This window comes from Bubalus kerabau, chromosome 5 (assembly GCF_029407905.1).
Source record: "Bubalus kerabau isolate K-KA32 ecotype Philippines breed swamp buffalo chromosome 5, PCC_UOA_SB_1v2, whole genome shotgun sequence".
NCBI classification, from domain to species: Eukaryota; Metazoa; Chordata; class Mammalia; order Artiodactyla; family Bovidae; genus Bubalus; species Bubalus kerabau.
Window position 1 is genome coordinate 7,206,513 of NC_073628.1, and position 16,632 is coordinate 7,223,144.

The 16,632-nt window shown below is 44.4% G+C and overlaps 1 long non-coding RNA gene across 3 annotated transcripts; it reads left to right on the forward strand.

The window, feature by feature from the left end:
- Positions 1-87: 87 nt before the first annotated feature.
- LOC129652320 (uncharacterized) lies at positions 88-7,729 on the forward strand. Of its 3 annotated transcripts, XR_008714526.1 has the most exons (5): positions 88-309; positions 2,544-2,626; positions 2,985-3,079; positions 3,202-3,319; positions 6,123-6,424. It is a non-coding gene; the product is annotated as an uncharacterized LOC129652320 (long non-coding RNA). The 3 variants fall into 3 exon arrangements; XR_008714527.1 differs by lacking the exon at positions 6,123-6,424 and adding an exon at positions 7,569-7,729 and having other exon boundaries at positions 151-309; positions 2,985-3,319; XR_008714525.1 differs by having other exon boundaries at positions 151-309; positions 2,985-3,319.
- The last annotated feature ends 8,903 nt before the right edge of the window (positions 7,730-16,632 follow it).

A 16,632-nucleotide genomic window follows, 5' to 3' on the forward strand; every position in this document is an offset into this window, starting at 1 on the left:
GGGCATAGGTTGTTTTAAGACTCAGGTCAGGTCCTGGGTGGAATCCCCATAACGTGTGCAACGATTGGAGGAAAACTGAGTCCGTCACGTGACGCTCACCGGGTGCGACACCGGTCACGTGGGACTGGTGTTTGTGCCTAGCGGGCGGCTGCTTGGGCGTCTCCTGGTGGCGTCAAGGCTGCGTCGCGGGGAGTGAACTGCGCGTGCTCGGCTGGGGGGTTTAGGGGCGGATTTCGAGAAGTGGGCGCCAGGATCCCCTCAAGTTGTGGACTTTCTTAGGGTTGGGGGCTCACGGAAGAAAGTTTATAGGTTTGTTGTTTTGTATATTAGGTTGCTAATTATACGAGTTGTTATTGTTCAGACGTCTAAGTCGTGTCGACTCTGTGACCCCCGTGAACTGCCAGGCTTCTCTGTCTTTCCCTATCTCCCGGAGTTTGCGTATACTCATGTCCATTGAGTCAGTGATGCTATCCAACCTTTTCATCCTCTGCCCTCCCCTTTTCTTGCCCTCAGACTTTCCCAGCATCAGTGTCTTTTCTTCTCATCAGGTGGCCCAAGTATTGGAGTTTTCATCTTCAGCCTCAGTCCTTCCCATAAATAATCAGAGTTGATTTATTTTAGGATTGATTAATATATTATTCATTTATACATTCAACAACTTTAATAATCTACTACCGTGTCCCATGCATTTATCTAGGAGCCTGGGATACATCAGTGAATAAAATAACTTGCAGCTTCTGGAGCTTGAATTCTTGGAGGCTGAGAGGGAAAAGAGGGGTGTGGATCACAAACAGTAAATGTATTTTTAAAATAAATTATCTAGTCTATTAAAGAGTGATAAGTGTTTTGGGAAACAAGCAACAAAAGGAAACACACAAGGTGCGGGCAATGAATAGCTAGGCAAACTATGGCCTGCAGATCAGATCCAATCCTATTCTAGTTTTCCTGCACTCAGTGGGCAAAGAATGGTCTTTATACTCTTTTTAAAGCTTGCTGCTAAGTCACTTCAGTCGTGTCCGACTCTGTGTGACCCCATAGACGGCAGCCCACCAGGCTCCCCCGTCCCTGGGATTCTCCAGGCAAGAACACTGGATTTTAAAGCTTGGGGAGACATAAATAGAATATTTCATGATACATGGAAATCATGAAATTCAAATTTCAGGGTCCATAAATAATGTTTTATTGAAACATAGCCACCATCTCATTCATTGACATTTTGTCTATGACACCTTCCACGTTAAAGCTGAATGCCCACAAAGCCTAAAACATTTACTGTCTGGCCATTTACAAAAAATGCCAACCCATGCTTTATCTTCTATTGTGCTATCAAACAGGGCGTCTCTGGTGGCTCAGTGGTAAAGAATCTGGCTGCAATGCAGAAGATCAGATCAGATCAGTCACTCAGTCGTGTCCGACTCTTTGCGACCCCATGAATCGCAGCATGCCAGGCCTCCCTGTCCATCACCAACTCCAATGCAGAAGACACAGGCTCAATCCCTGGGTGGGGAATATCCCTTGCAGGAGGAAATGGCAACCCACTCCAGCATTCTTGCCTGGAGAAATCCATGGACAGAGGAGCCTGGTAGGATCACAAAGAGTTCCCCATGGGATCTCTAAGAGTTCAGGCAGGACTGAGCAACTAACACATATCAAATACAAAAATAGGTTCTTAATGTGTATGTTGTTCTGTGACCAGCTTGTTCATTTAGTAGCATAAATTGAACACTTTTCACATTCTAGAGCACTATTTTAATGGCTACATAGTGTTTTGTTGCTTATACGCACCTTATCTGCCACAACTAATTTCTTCTTGTTGAATAATCAAGTTCCAGATTTCCCATCTTACAAACAGTGCCACAAAGAGCATCTTGATACATACAGCTTTTCACATATGCATCCCAACATGTTAGCAGTTTCATTCTCTGCCCCCTTATCAAAGTCACCAGTGATCCCCATATTCTTCATCCAATGGCCACTTCTCAGACCTTTTGTCCGTGGCATTTGGCATGGTTGGTTACTTCCTACCTTGAAACTCTCCTGTCTTGGTTTCTAGGATACCAGGCTTTCCTGATTTCTTTCCAGCTTTCCTATTGCTCCTTATCTCCTTTATGGGTTGCTCCTCTTGTCCATGACCTCTAAACCTTCCCAGGCCCCAGGTTCTGAATTCCACCTGTATATCCACAATTACTCCCTTCAAGATGCCCTAGAAGCTCATGGCTTTAAATACCATTCACATGCTGAGGTTTCTCAAATTTATACCTCAGTATTTAGTTACTTGGCTTACTCCCTTACCTCATTCAAGTCTTTGCTCAAATGTCACCTTCCCCTTTAAGTCACCCCTGACTTCCCCAGTTGTCTGCTCATCCCCCACCACCTCACCTCCCCTCCTCTGCTTCATAGTATTCAGCTGTCAGATCATGTCTTCTCCTTATTCGCTTGTTACTGTCTTTCCCTCACTAGAATGTAAGATCCATGAATTGCAGTATTTATGTGGTTTGCCCAGTGCTATTTTCCCAGCCTCCATAGCGCCTGTCTCATAGTAGGTATTCAGCTAAACTGTCAAATGGATGAAGAATGGGGAGCCAGAGATGTGAACTGACATTTGCTGCCAAGAGCGATCAGTCTTGTAAGTTGGGCTCTCCCTGAGACTCGGGGAAGACAGCTTGAGGTGGGGGCCCAGGAAGGGGTCTCAGAGCATCTGATAAGTGACCTGCAGTTGAAAGTGGGGTAGCGTTGGCTGGAAAAAGGGGTTGGGACTGTTTCAGGCAGTGAGGACAGCAACAGCAGAGAGAAAAGAAACACTTGGTGATGGGACTTCCTAGAGGTCCAGTGGTTAAGACTCTGTACTTCCACTGCAGGGGCCACTGGTCAGGGAACTAAGATCCCACGAGCCACGCGGCCTGGTCAAAATAAAAGAGTTGGTGAACAGGTCATCAGGCATTCACCAGTATTCACTGAGAACCCACTGTGTGCCTCCCCTGCAGGAGCAACTTGAACAAGTAAAGATGAGTCCCCTGCTCTAGTGGGTCAGACATGAGCAGCTGACAACCCAAAGCATAAAGAGCCCCTTCAGACAGCAGTAAGTACTGTGACAATGTGGAAATAGTGTGGGGAGCTGGTCAGCTGGGGCCTCTCTAGAAGCTGTCACGCAAGATTCCTGCCACAGAGAGTCATACAGTGTCCCTCGCCGGCTGCTTCCAGAGGGAATGTCTCCATCTGCGTGGATCAAACACCTGTGGGCTTCAGGATGGTCTCATCTGGAGACTCGATGAAGTCACCAGCAATGTGGATTCTGTGTTCCCGGTCTGGCCTCCACAAGGTTAGTCTCCTCCTACATTCAAGGTGGCCCCTTCTTATAGTCGCAGCACAGCTGCCCCGGTTCTAGAGCAGGGGTCCCCAATCTCTGAGCCAAGAACTGGTACCAGTTCATGGCCAGTTAGGAACTGGGCCGCACAGCAGAAGGTAAGCGGCAGGCAAGCCAGCAAAGCTCCTCTGCAGCTTCTCGTCCCTCACATTTCTGCCTGAACCATCCCCAACTCACCCACCCCACTCCCGGTCCATGGAAAAATTATCTTCCGTGATACTAGTCCCTGGTGCCACGAAGGTTGGGGACCACTGCTCTAGAGCCTACATGTGTCCAGGGCCTTATCTGTGGAAGGAAAGCCCTAGGATTAACCATTTGGGGGCATGTGCCTCTGCCGCAGCCAATCTCTGTGACCAGGATAATTCTACTGGTGTACACAAACCACGGCCCACCAGCAGGGGTGGGGTGGGGTGCAGTTCAGTGTATCCCAGTAGAGAGAACCTGGGGTGGGGTTGGGGGATGGGGGGAGTGATGATCCAGGAATCAGAAAACTGGCCAATCCTGGCCTTTTATGGCACTTTTGTAAGGAAGTCAGGTTTTGCTTTAAGAGGAGTGGGAGTCAATGGGGCATTTAGAGCAAGAAAATTAAGTATTGGATAGATAAAGAAGATGTGGTACATATGTACAATGGAATATTTATTTTAGTGAAGTTGCTCTTGAGAGTCCCTTGGACTTCAAGGAGATCCAACCAGTCCATTCTAAAGGAGATCAGCCCTGGGATTTCTTTGGAAGAAATGATGTAAAGCTGAAACTCCAGTACTTTGGCCACCTGATGCGAAGAGTTGACTCATTGGAAAAGACTCTGATGCTGGGAGGGATTGGGGGCAGGAGGAGAAGGGGACGACAGAGGATGGCATCACCGACTCGATGGACATGAGTTTGAGTGAACTCCAGGAGATGGTGATGGACAGGGAGGCCTGGCGTGCTGCCATTCGTGGGGTCCCAAAGAGTCAGACACGACTGAGCGACTGAACTGAACTGAACTAGTGAAGTTGCTCAGTTGTGTCCAACTCCTTGCAACCCCACGGACTGTAGCCTGTTAGGCTCCTCCGTCCATGGGATTTTCCAGGCAAGAGTACTGGAGTGGGTTGTCATTTTCTTTTCCAGGGGATCTTCCCAACCCAGGGATTGAACCCAGGTCTCCTGCTTTGCAGGCAGACACTTTATCGTCTGAGCCACAGTACTCTAGAGGTTAGGACAATGGAATATTACTCAGCCATTAAAAACAATGAAATAATGCCATTTGCAGCAACATGGATGGGCCTAGAGATTATCATACTGATGAAGTCAGAGAAAGAGAATTATGGTATGATATCTCTTGTATGTGGGGCTTTCCAGGTGGTGCTAGTGGTAAAGAACCCACCTGCCACCTGCCAAACAATGCAAGAGATATAAGAGACATAGGTTCGATCTGTAGGTGGGGAGGATCCCCTGGAAGAGGGCATGGCAACCCACTCCAGTATTCTTGCCTGGAAAGTTTCATGGACAGAGGAGCCTGGCAGGCTGCAGTTCATAGGGTCACAAAGAGTCGGACACAACTGAAGCAACTTCGTACACAGCACACACACTTGTGTACAGAATCTAAAAAGAAATTATACAGATGAACTTATTTACCAAACAGAAACAGACTCACAGACTTGGAGAACAGACTAATGGTTACCATGGGGAAAGAGTCAGGGGAGAGGATAGTTAGGGAGTTCAGGAGTGATACATACACATTTTTTAAGATGGCTAACCAACAAGGGGAGAAGGCGATGGCACCCCACTCCAGTACTCTTGCCTGGAAAATCCCATGGACGGAGGAGCCTGGTAGGCTGCAGTCCATGGGGTCACTAAGAGTCGGACACGACTGAGCACCTTCACTTTCACTTTTCACTTTCCTGCATTGGAGAAGGAAATGGCAGCCCACTCCAGTGTTCTTGCCTGGAGAATCCCAGGGACGGGGGAGCCTCGTGGGTTGTCGTCTATGGGGTTGCACAAAGTCGGACACGACTGAAGTGACTTAGCAGCTTAGCAGCAACCAACAAGGACCTATCATATAGCACAGGGAACTCTGCTTAATGTTATGTAACAACCCAAATGGGGAAAGAATTTGAGAAAGAGGAGATGCATGTATATGTGTAACTGAGTCACTTTGCTGTCCACCTGAAATTAACACAACATTGTTGGTCAACTGTACTCCAACATAAAAAGTTAAAAACAAAGAAAGAACATAATGTATCTGATTAAAGGTTCAAAAGATGGCTGAGGAAATGACACTTCTGGGAACAGGATATGTGTAGTGCCTGAATGTAGCTAGAAGGTTCTTGCTGCTACAGGGGCAAGGACTGACGGTGGCTGCAGACTAGGGTATGCCCAACAGTGTGGTGAGGAAGCAGGTCTGGCGGGTACAAGAAGGCAGGGGCTGGCAGCCCTCCTGGGCCCCAGGTCTCTGGGCGCCTTGGATCCTGAAGAATAAGAACCCTCATTCCATAGCCTCTTTGGAAGAGAGGAACACAGACATCTGTTTTCCAAATGCATGTGCTATGGTTGTGCTTATAAGATCCAGACCCATCGAAATGCTGGCTGAATTCAAAGTGGGAGTAAAGAAACACTTCCTCTAAACTGCACTAATGATGTGTGAGAGATTGTTTTTTAATTAATTTATTTATTTATTGAAGGAGAATTGCTTTACAGAATTTTGTTGTTTTCTGTCTTGTGATCTTGAGAGCTGAAGATGTTTCTTCTGGGTAAGCTCTCTGGCTCACGTGTTTTCCAGCACAGAATTGTCACAGGAGGTGGGCTGTGATCCGGCTCATGGCCTTTGTGGAACGTTCCCCATCAGTGTCATGGAAGCAATGACTGGTTCGCGGGAAAGAATCCAAGGCAGGAAGGGGCCGGGAAGCTGAGCCCCACCGAGCTCAGAGGCGCTCTCATTGAGGAAAATGGGCTTGAGCTCTCCTTGAGATCTCAGGAAATCTAAAGGAAAACAAGTACATGAGACAAAACTCAAGTGTTCAGAACGATACGTTTCTGACCCAGAGAAGGCTTAAAAAAAAAAAAAATCCATGAACACAATTCATTTTCATTAGCTCTGGTTTTCAGAGAGGGCTTTTTTAAAAGTGCATTTGCTGGGACATCCATTAAAATAATTTTCTTTAAAAGGTTGCCATGAGCTGTACTTTTGGGAGTAGGAAAGGTGAATGCTGGTGGGGATGGGGCAAGGAACGAGGGCAGCAGGGGCCCGTCATGGAAGCTGGTTTGCGGCCATGGGAAAGGAGGTGCTATAGCATAAACCTTCTTCTACCAGCTAGGGGACTTACCGAAGTGCATGAGGAATGACTGCCAGCGTTGTTCTAGATTGACAAGGTGTTAATTTCTCAGTAGGTTGGAACTTTAAAAATAAGAAATTGGGACCTCCCCAGTGGTCCAGTAGTTAGGGCTCTGCGGGCCTGGATTCAGTCCTTGGTCAGGGAACTAAGACATCACAAGCTGCGCAGACAAAAAATAAATAAATGAAAAAAAAATTATTTAAGCGTTAAAGCAAACAAACATAAACAAAAATGTAGGGGTAAAGGCTGCTTGCCAGGGGTTCCTAGGCTGCCGGCTGGGCCTGGGACTCCTCAGCGTGGATGGCAGCAAGGGTAGGAAAATACCAGCTGGGCTGGGCAGTTGGCTGGTCATCCCAGACTTCGGGGGCACCTTCTGCAGAGGTTGGGGGGAGAAAGTCAGGCTGTGTAGGGGCCAAGGAAACGGAAGCAGCACATTTGAATTTGCATGAAAAGAAAACATTTGAAAGGAAAAAAAATTTTTAATGTGAGTTGTTGTTTTTTAAGGAGAGTGATTAGAGGGGAACCAGAGGGGGCTGCACGGATGAGAAAGGGCCTTTCTTTAAGACACGCATCAGGACTTCCCTGGTGGCACAGTGCATGGGAATCCACCTGCCAATGCGGAGTGATTTGACACAGGTTCAATCCCTGCTCTGGGAAGATCCCACTAAACCCTGTGTGTCACAACTACTGAGCCCGCGTGCTGCACTTACTGAAGCTTGTGCGCCTAAAGCCCGTGTTAAAGTCACTCAGTCACGTCCGACTCTTTGCGACCCATGGAATTCTCTATACAGTCCCTGGAATTCTCCAGGCCAGAATGCTGGAGTGGGTAGCTGTTCCCTTCTCCAGGGGATCTTCCCAACTCAGGAATCGAACCAGGGTCTCCTGCATTACAGGCAGATTCTTTACCAGCTTTACCAACTGAGCTACCAGGGAAGCCCACGCTCCCCAACAAAAGAAGCCACTGCAGTGAGAGACCCGCGCACGGCAATGAAAAGCAGTCGCACTCACCCCAGTGGAGAAAGTGGCACGCGCAGCAACAAAGACCCTGCACAACCCCAAATAAATAAATTATGTAAAAAAGAGACGAGATGTGCATGCATTATAAATCGGAGAAGGCGATGGCAACCCACTTCAGTACTCTTGCCTGGAAAATCCCATGGACGGAGAAGCCTGGTAGGCTGCAGTCCATGGGGTCGCTAAGAGTCAGACACGACTGAGCGACTTCACTTTCACTTTTCACTTTCATGCATTGGAGAAAGAAATGGCAACCATAACAGGAAACAAAAGAATAAGCTTCAAATAAACTGGAGTTCTTACCTCCCTGGAGGTGGAGCAGCTCCAAGACTGGTCAACTCTGTGACTCAAAGATGGCGCCTTCACACACCTGCTCAGTGTCTTGGCTTTGTTTCCAAGAGGATTCCCCTCAGGGCAGCCCTTGCTTGCTGCAGTCACTGGGCCACATGCTCTACTTTCACACCTCCTGTCTCCAGGGGGAATGCCTTCTTCACATTTCTCAGGAAATTTGTGTTTGCTAAATCCTGAGAAGGGCTGACATCATTGGTGTAAGACCAGTGCAACCAGGGCCCAGAGCTTAGAAGGGTCCTGCACTTAGTTTAATGCTCTGTCATTGACATCTTGAAAATTCTTAATAATTTTTGAACATGGGGCCCTGCATTTTCATTTTGTATCAGGCCCCACAAATTTCATGGCTGGACTCGATTCTGAAAAAAAAAAAAAATCAGGAAAAAAAAGGTATTATAACTCTGCCTCAACAGTTAAGGCTTAACGATTCTGCTTCAGAAGAACTCACCAATGTCAGTTAAAAACAAAAAGCAGAAATAGGACTATGAAAGCGAGAAGTCATCATGATGAAGTCAGTCTTGCTTCTTGTATTAATGGCTGTTACCATATGTGAGTCATGGTTCATGGTCCTAGCTAATAACAGTGAGTCATTTTTTGTTAAGGTAAAATACACATCACATAAAATTTACCATTTTAACCATTTTTGAGTGTGCAGTAGTGACATTGTCATTCACTTAGTTGTGCAACTATCTCAACTTTCCATCTCCAAATCTCTTCACCATTCCCAACATAAACTCTGTACCCACTAAACACTAACTCCCCAGTGCCCCCTTCCCAGACCCTGATTGCCACTTTTTTGCTTTCTCTCTCTAAGAATCTCACTGCTCTATGTGCCTCATACAAGTCAGATCATAGAATATCTGTCCTTTTGCATATGGCTTGGGCTTCCCAGGTGGCGCTCAGTTCAGTTCAGTTCAGTCGCTCACTCATGTCCGACTCTTTGTGACCCCATGGACTGCAGCACGCCAGGCCTCCCTGTCCACCAACTCCCAAAGTTTACTCAAACTCATGTCCATTGAGTGGGTGATGCCATCCAACCATCTCATCCTCTGTCCTCCCCTTCTCCTCCCGCCTTCAATCTTTCCCAGCATCAGGGTCTTTTCAAATGAGTCAGTTCTTCACATCAGGTGGCCAAAGTGTTGGAGTTTCAGCTTCAGCATCAGTCCTTGCAATGAATATTCAGGACTGATTTCCTTTAGGATGGACTGGTTGGATCTCCTTGTAGTCGGACTGGTAGGAAGTGGCACCAGTGGTAAAGAATCCTCTTGCCAGTGCAGGGGACACAAGAGACATGGGTTAAATCCCTGGGTTGGGGAGATCCTCTGGAGGAGGAAATGGCAACCCACTCCAGTATTCTTGCCTGGAAAATTCCATGGATGGAGGAGCCTGGCTGGCCACAGTCCATGGAGTCGCAAAGAGTTGAAAACAACTGAGCGTGCGTGCACACACACACACACACACACAATTTCACTTAGAATAATGTTTTTAAAATTTGCCCATGTTGTAGCATGTATCAGAATTTCATTCCTTTTTCAGGTTGACCAGTTTTCCATATGAATGAGTCATTCTGGCAACTAAAATATAAATGAATAAATTTATAGGCTTGCATTCTTTATACAAATTTTGTGAATAGTGTTCAAGAAATAACACCTTTTGGAAGTAAAATAAGTTCTAATTTGGTCATTTCACCAAGGGATTTTGTGTAGTTCTGCTAATCTTGCTGGAAGACCCAAACGTTACATTATTCAAATGCGACCCAACAGTGTTCACAGTAGCCTAGTATTTTAAATATTCATGGTAGGCTACAGTTCTTTGTGACTACTTCAAGATGAGAGAGAGAGAGAGAAAAAAAAAAAAAAAAGATGTGGATGTTATGTAATACTCCAACAGGAAACCAGAAACTGATCCGTATTAACAGTATTGATTTCAACAGCAAAACCAAAATCAGGACTAGTAGACAAAACATTTCCCTGATTAAGGAAGTGAGCTTTTACAAAGGAATGTGTACTCCCTAGTTGAAGACACTTGTGGACGCCCATTCAACAATTTGACCAAGATCGATGCAAAATGAAAGAAAAATTTTTCCATCTGGAATATTTGTTATGAAACAGTTATCAACTCTGTATGTTTTATCTTTTCATTTTAAGAATGGTAATTCTAAATGTTAAATGTATCCAGTATTTTTTCTCAATCATTGGCTTCTAACTTGCATTTAATGTGTTTATTTCCTTTTATTCTTTTCTTTTTTCTATTGTTGGAGGTCTGAATCGGGTAGAGATTATTTTTATTTGTCATTGACATAGTCTTATGATATATTAGTTCATAATAATAAATGTTTGAATTATTATTATATCTTTTTTTACAGAAACCTCAGAAACTTTTAGTACGTATGTTCAGTCATTTTTATTTTTTTCAGTCATTTTTATTTGAAATCGTATGAAGTATTGAGAAAAATGCTGTAAAGATTAACTTATGGTTTTAGCAGGATCATCCATGGGGAAGGGGAAGAAAGAGAGAGAGGATAACAGAGAAAGAATAAGAGAGAGAGAGGGAAGGAGGTAGAGAGACTCACTCTCTAGAGCTGGAGACACAGTAAGGACTGTTGGCTTTCAAACCATGTCCTGGACTCTATCCTTTCCCCCATCAAGCTCTCTCTTAGGCCGCTCCCTGCTCTTTCTGTCTCCCCCTCCATCATGCTTTCTTGGATCAGATGCCTCTTCCTTCAGGAAGACCTCCAGACCTCATAGCCCCAGTTACTTGTCAACCAATGACATCTACTTCCCTCCTGGCTTCCTTAAACTCAGCCTTCATGGGGCCAGGGGCTGTTTCTGCATCATCCATCCCTATTTTCCCAGAGCCAGCCAGGTGCCCGCACAAAAGAGACTGTCAGTGAACACTTCCTGGAGGAATGAATCTGATCCTGACATCCCCCTCAGGTTAGGTGCTGTACCCATTTAACAGGTGAACCACGAAGGCTCAGAAATCTGAGGACTCAACCAAGCCATGGAGCCAAGCATTAGCAGAGACATCATTCAAACACAGGCCCTTCCTTCCAATCCAGTATCCAAACCCCTGGCAGCCTAGCTCCAGGAAATCCAGAGCCAGTGGGGCAGAGACCCTGGGACCCAGATCCCCCACCTCAGCAGAGAGACTGGGGGCATGGTCTAAGTTGCTGTAGCAGCACTGGCTGGCAATCAGGAGATCCTGAAGTGTGCCATCTAAAGTTTATCTGAAATTGTCTTATTCTACTTTGGCAGAGTGGACTTTCACTGTTGTCAGATAGCGTTAATTGGTGCTTACTCTATTTGTTCAAATAAACACACTTTGGCAGGTATTCCGAGCCGTAGGTTAACTTGAGCTCTGCCTAGAATACTCTCCTGAAGATGGAGGGCTTGTGAAGGCTTTTCAAAAACATTTTTTTTTTTTACCATGTCCCATCACTTGCGGTATCTTAGTTCTCCAGCGGGGAATCGAACCTGTACCTCCCTACAATGGTAGCACGGAATCTTAACCACTGGATTGTCAGGGAAGCCACTCAAAATTTTTTTCCATGTGAAATTAACTTTTTTTTCTTAAAAAGATTTCTATTCTCTGATTAGACACAAACATTACAAAGTCCTGTTTATCTCCTGCGGTGTCACCATGCTTTATTGGCCACATACAAAGTAGCTAGCAGAGAGAAAGGCCCACACTTCTACATCAGCTTCAGGGATTTGGGCTTGAAGGGTATGAATAAAGTGCTAGGGGAAATGGGCCTCTGGTCAGGCTGAGCAGTCTTCTTCAAGATGGCACCTGCCTTCCATTCTACATGTCACCAGCACAGGGGCCCCATCGACATTCCACCTCTTTAGAAGAGTTTCTGTGCGGAAGCACTGGAGAGATACTCCTTGCTCTGTCACAGGGGTAATGATGGTTACACCTACAGATGATACCCATGCAGGTCGGGTACCATATTCCGTACATGGTGAGCATCCAAAAATCAATAGGTCTTATCCACAAATAGCATGGTTCAGTGTTCTCAATATCCCACTTTTGCCTGCCGTTGCAAAACTGCAACATATGCGGAAGAGACGCTGCTCTGCCCCTCTCCCTCCGCTCCATGTTCTCTGTGCACAGGGAAGGCCTCTCACTGCATATGCCTGCAGCTCCGACAGAGACCTCCTGGGACCACCGGAGGGTATCCAGCCCGTGCATAGGGAATGCCGGAAGTGAACACCTCCAGAAGCTACTTCTCAGCCAGTAACTGATGGGAGAAGGAGGATAAACACCCAGCTCCTTGCCCCTAGGGTGCAATCACCCCAGTGGAGGGCAGATTTTTTAGTTTTCAAATTTTTTCAGTTGTGTCACTTATCTAAAATTTTACATAAATGCCTATATGATCTTTGATGGTTAATTTTATGTGTCATCTTGACTGAATCACAGGGCACCTAGATATTTGAGGAAACCTTATTTCTGGGTGTGTCTATGAAGGTGTTTCTGGATGAGATTAGCATTTGAATCAACAGAGCTAGTAAAGAAGAGGGCTCGCCTCACTGTGGGGGGGGGGGGTCTCCCTCAATCCATTGGGCCAGAATAGAACAAAATAGCAGAGGAGGAGAACTGGCTCTGTCTGACTGTGTGAGCTGGAACATCAGTCTTCAACCTCAGACGAGAACTTTCACCATTGGTTCTCAGACCTTCAGATTTGGACTAGAACTAGACCACTGGCTTTCCTGGGCCTCCAGCTTGCAGACAGCAGATGGTGGGATGTCCTAGCCCCCCTTATCATGTGAACCAATTCCTAATCAGAGAGATAGAGGAAGAGAAATATATATAATAAAATATGAAGTGAAAAAATGTGCAAATGTTAGTTGCTCAGTCGTGTCCAACTCTCCGTGACCCCATGGACTATAGCCTGCCAGACTTCTCTGTCCATGGAATTTTCCAGGCAAGAATACTGGAGTGGGTAGCCATTCCCTTCTCCAGGGGATCTTCCTGACCCAGGGCCTGAACCTAGGTCTCCTGCATTGCAGGCAGATTCTTTACCATCTGAGCCACCAGGGAAGCCCATGCAAATATAAAAATATGAATATATATCTATATCTACTATTGGTTCTGGAGATCCCAATGAACACATGGTCATAATCCATGTTTTTTATATGGTCTAAATTTTCCTTTGTCCTTTTGCCTTGACTTCTCCCTCACTTCACCCGTATTTCCCACCAACACCCCCCATAACCCAGATTAACACTCCGCTATGTATCCTCTCATATTTTATCAATACTCATAATCAAGAATAAATCTATATATAATTGTAAGTATGTGCAAATTTATATTACAGGATGTGGGTTTTGTTTTGTTTTCTCATTTCTAGAAGTGTTTGTACCAAATGCACCTTTGCACTTTTCTCACTCAGCAATACTTCGTGGAACTCTCTTGAAGTCAACTGATATTGCTGTAATTCACTCTTTTTTAATGGATATAATATCCTACAAGTGGAACTCAGCTACCTGTAGGTTATTGCTTTGGTCTTGGTTGTATGCCAATATGAATATTGCTGCAATAAATCTTTCATAGTGTCTAAGGGTTGGAATTGCTGGGTTGAAAGATATAAGAATTTTGTGTTTTGCTAAATATTAGCTGAGTGCTTTTTTTTAAGTAACATATCTCATTTCCACAAAAAATGCATGGAAATTTCTGTTTCCCTGTATCATCTTCAGCCAACAGATGCTAAAGTTCTTCTAAATTTTTGCCAGACTAGTTAGCAAAGCAGCAGAACTGTATCATTTTAATTTGCATTTCCCAACCTTTCAGTTTAATCATCTTTTCCTTTGCCATTTGGAATTTTCCTTCTGTGAATGCCTCTTTATACGCTCAGTTCATTTTTCCATCGAGTTCTTTGTCCTTGATTTGTAGAGCAATAGTAAGCTGCTGGGCCCCTAGTGGCTCAGAGGGTAACGAATCCTGCTCAATTCAGGAGACCGGGGTTTGATCCTGGGTCAGGAAGATCCCCTGGAGAAGGGAATGGCTACCCACTCCAGTATTCTTGCCTGGAAAATTCCATGGACAGAGGAGCCTGGCGGGCTACCATCCATGGGTTTGCAAAGATCCAGACACAATTGAGCAACTAACATATACACATATACTGTAAGCTGCTCTTGCCTTCTGCTTTGTAAATATTTTTCTTCCTTTTTAAAAAAAATATTTTATTGACCACACTGCACTGCAGGTGGAATCTTTGTTCCCTGACCAGGGACTGAAAGCACGCCCCTTTGCATCGGAAGCTTAACCACTGGACTTAACCACTCCACTTAACCAGTGGAGTCTTAACCGCTGGACTGCCAGGGATGTAACTGTAAATACTTTTTTCTAAATCTGTTCTCTGTTTCTTTGCTTTGTCTCCAGCATCTTTTGGCATTCATATATTTACATTTTTAATTGAGTCAAATATGCCTGTTATTCCTGTCATAAGTGCTAGGTTTCCAGTCTTGGTTAAGAGAGTCTTCTCATTTTTTAAATTTTCTTCCAATATTTTTATTATGTTAACAAAAAACATAATAAAAATCTTGCAAGAAAAGGAGAAGAGGGGGGTAGAGGATGAGATGGTTAGATAGCATCACTGACTCAATGGACATGAATCTGAGCAAACTTGGGGAGATTGTGAAGGACAGGGAAGCCTGGTGTGCTGCAGTCCATGGGGTCCCAAAGAGTTGGACACGACTTAGTGACTGAACACAACCACAACAACAACAAATCTATTACATTTAAGAGTTAGATCCTTCTGGAATTTACATTTTTGAGACTAGCATAGGAGATAGGGCCAACTGTATTTTCTTCTGGGTGGGTAGTGAACCTTGTGCTGGCGCCTGCCATCACTGAGTACAGCCCCTTTCTGCTAAATCGACACTCTGCATGTGTCATGTATTAAATCCTAAAATAGATAGGAACCCAACTTGACACTCTTAACTGGGCTGCATAAATCTGCTGGTCTAATTCTTTCCCAATGCCAAATTGCTGTGATTACAGCGTTCTTATAGTGGCTCCTTCTTGAAAATTGAGGCCCCTTCACGATTCTTTTTTGTATATTTTCACTAATCCCAGACTTGTATTATTTGAGATAAGCATTAGAATCATTTAAAGCTATTAAAAGAGGAAACTTAGGGACTTCCCTGGCTGTCCAGTGGTTAAGACTCCGAGCTTCCACTGCAGGGGGTCTGGGTTCAATCCCTGCTCAGGGACAGAGATCCCACATGCCACGTAGCCAAAAAAATGTAGAACACTAATTTAAATTGCATTAAATGTATATACTAATTTTGGGGACAAGCGATCATTTTATGCTATTATGTCTAACCATCCAAAAATCTAGGATAGCTTTCTATTTGTTCCATTTTAAAACATGTCTTTCAATATAACATTGAAAAACGTGATTGTTCATATTGATCTCTGCTTTTCTTGCTAAATTTAGATTTATCTTTGATTCATTTTGAGTTAATTTTTGCATATAGTATAAGGTAAAAGGTCCAACTTCATTCTTTTGCATGTGAATATCCTGTTTTCCAATACTATTTGTTGAAAGACTGTCCTTTCCCCTTTGAATAGTCCTGGCACTCCTGTCTAAAATTGAGTGAGTGAGTGATAGTCACTCAATTGTGTCCAATTCTATTGCTCAGTCATGTCCCATGGACTATAGCCAGCCAGCTCCTCTGTCCATGAAATTTTCCAGGCAAGAATACTGGAGTGGGCTGCCATTTCCTTCTCCAGGGAATCTTTCTGGCCTGGAGATCCAACGCAGGTATCCTACATTGCAGGCAGATTCTTTACCACTGAGCCACCAGGGAAGCCTACTATTAAGAGACATTTCTAAGTATAAAGACAGGTCAACAAAAACTATCAGCTGATATATGCTTGACTTTATCTTATAATCTATAGACAATACATAAGAATATGTAATGAATCCATACATCTTTTTCAAAGAAATACCTGAGACAGAAGTAGCAATAAAGTTATAAATGACAGTCATCAATCAGATAAAATAATTTAGATGAAGCTTGTCTCTCTCGATGAGATGGGGACTGGGCAAGTGGTCAGGAAGGAAATACAACGTGCTTTTAACTTTGTATAAAAAAAATTTATTGACCATAAATGTGAGGGTTTATTTCTGGGGTCTTGACTCTATTCCATTAGTCCCTGTATCTGTTATTATGCCAATATCACAGTGCTTTTGGCAGGTCTGTCTTTTTTTTTAATTGAAATATATTTACTTGAAACTAACACAACATTTAGGTCATACCTGAATGGTCTAGTGGTTTTCCCTACTTTCTTCAATTTAAGTCTGAATTTGGTAATAAGGAGTTCATGATCTGAGCCACAGTCAGCTCCCGTATAGAGCTTCTCCATCTTTGGCTGCAAAGAATATAATCAATCTGATTTCGGTATTGATCATCTGGTGATGTCCATGTGTAGAGTCTTCTCTTGTGTTGTTGGAAGAGGGTGTTTGCTATGACCAGTGCGTTCTCTTGGCAAAACTCTATTAGCCTTTGCCCTGCTTCATTCCGTATTCCAAGGCCAAATTTGCCTGTTACTCCAGGTGTTTCTTGACTTCCTACTTTTGCATTC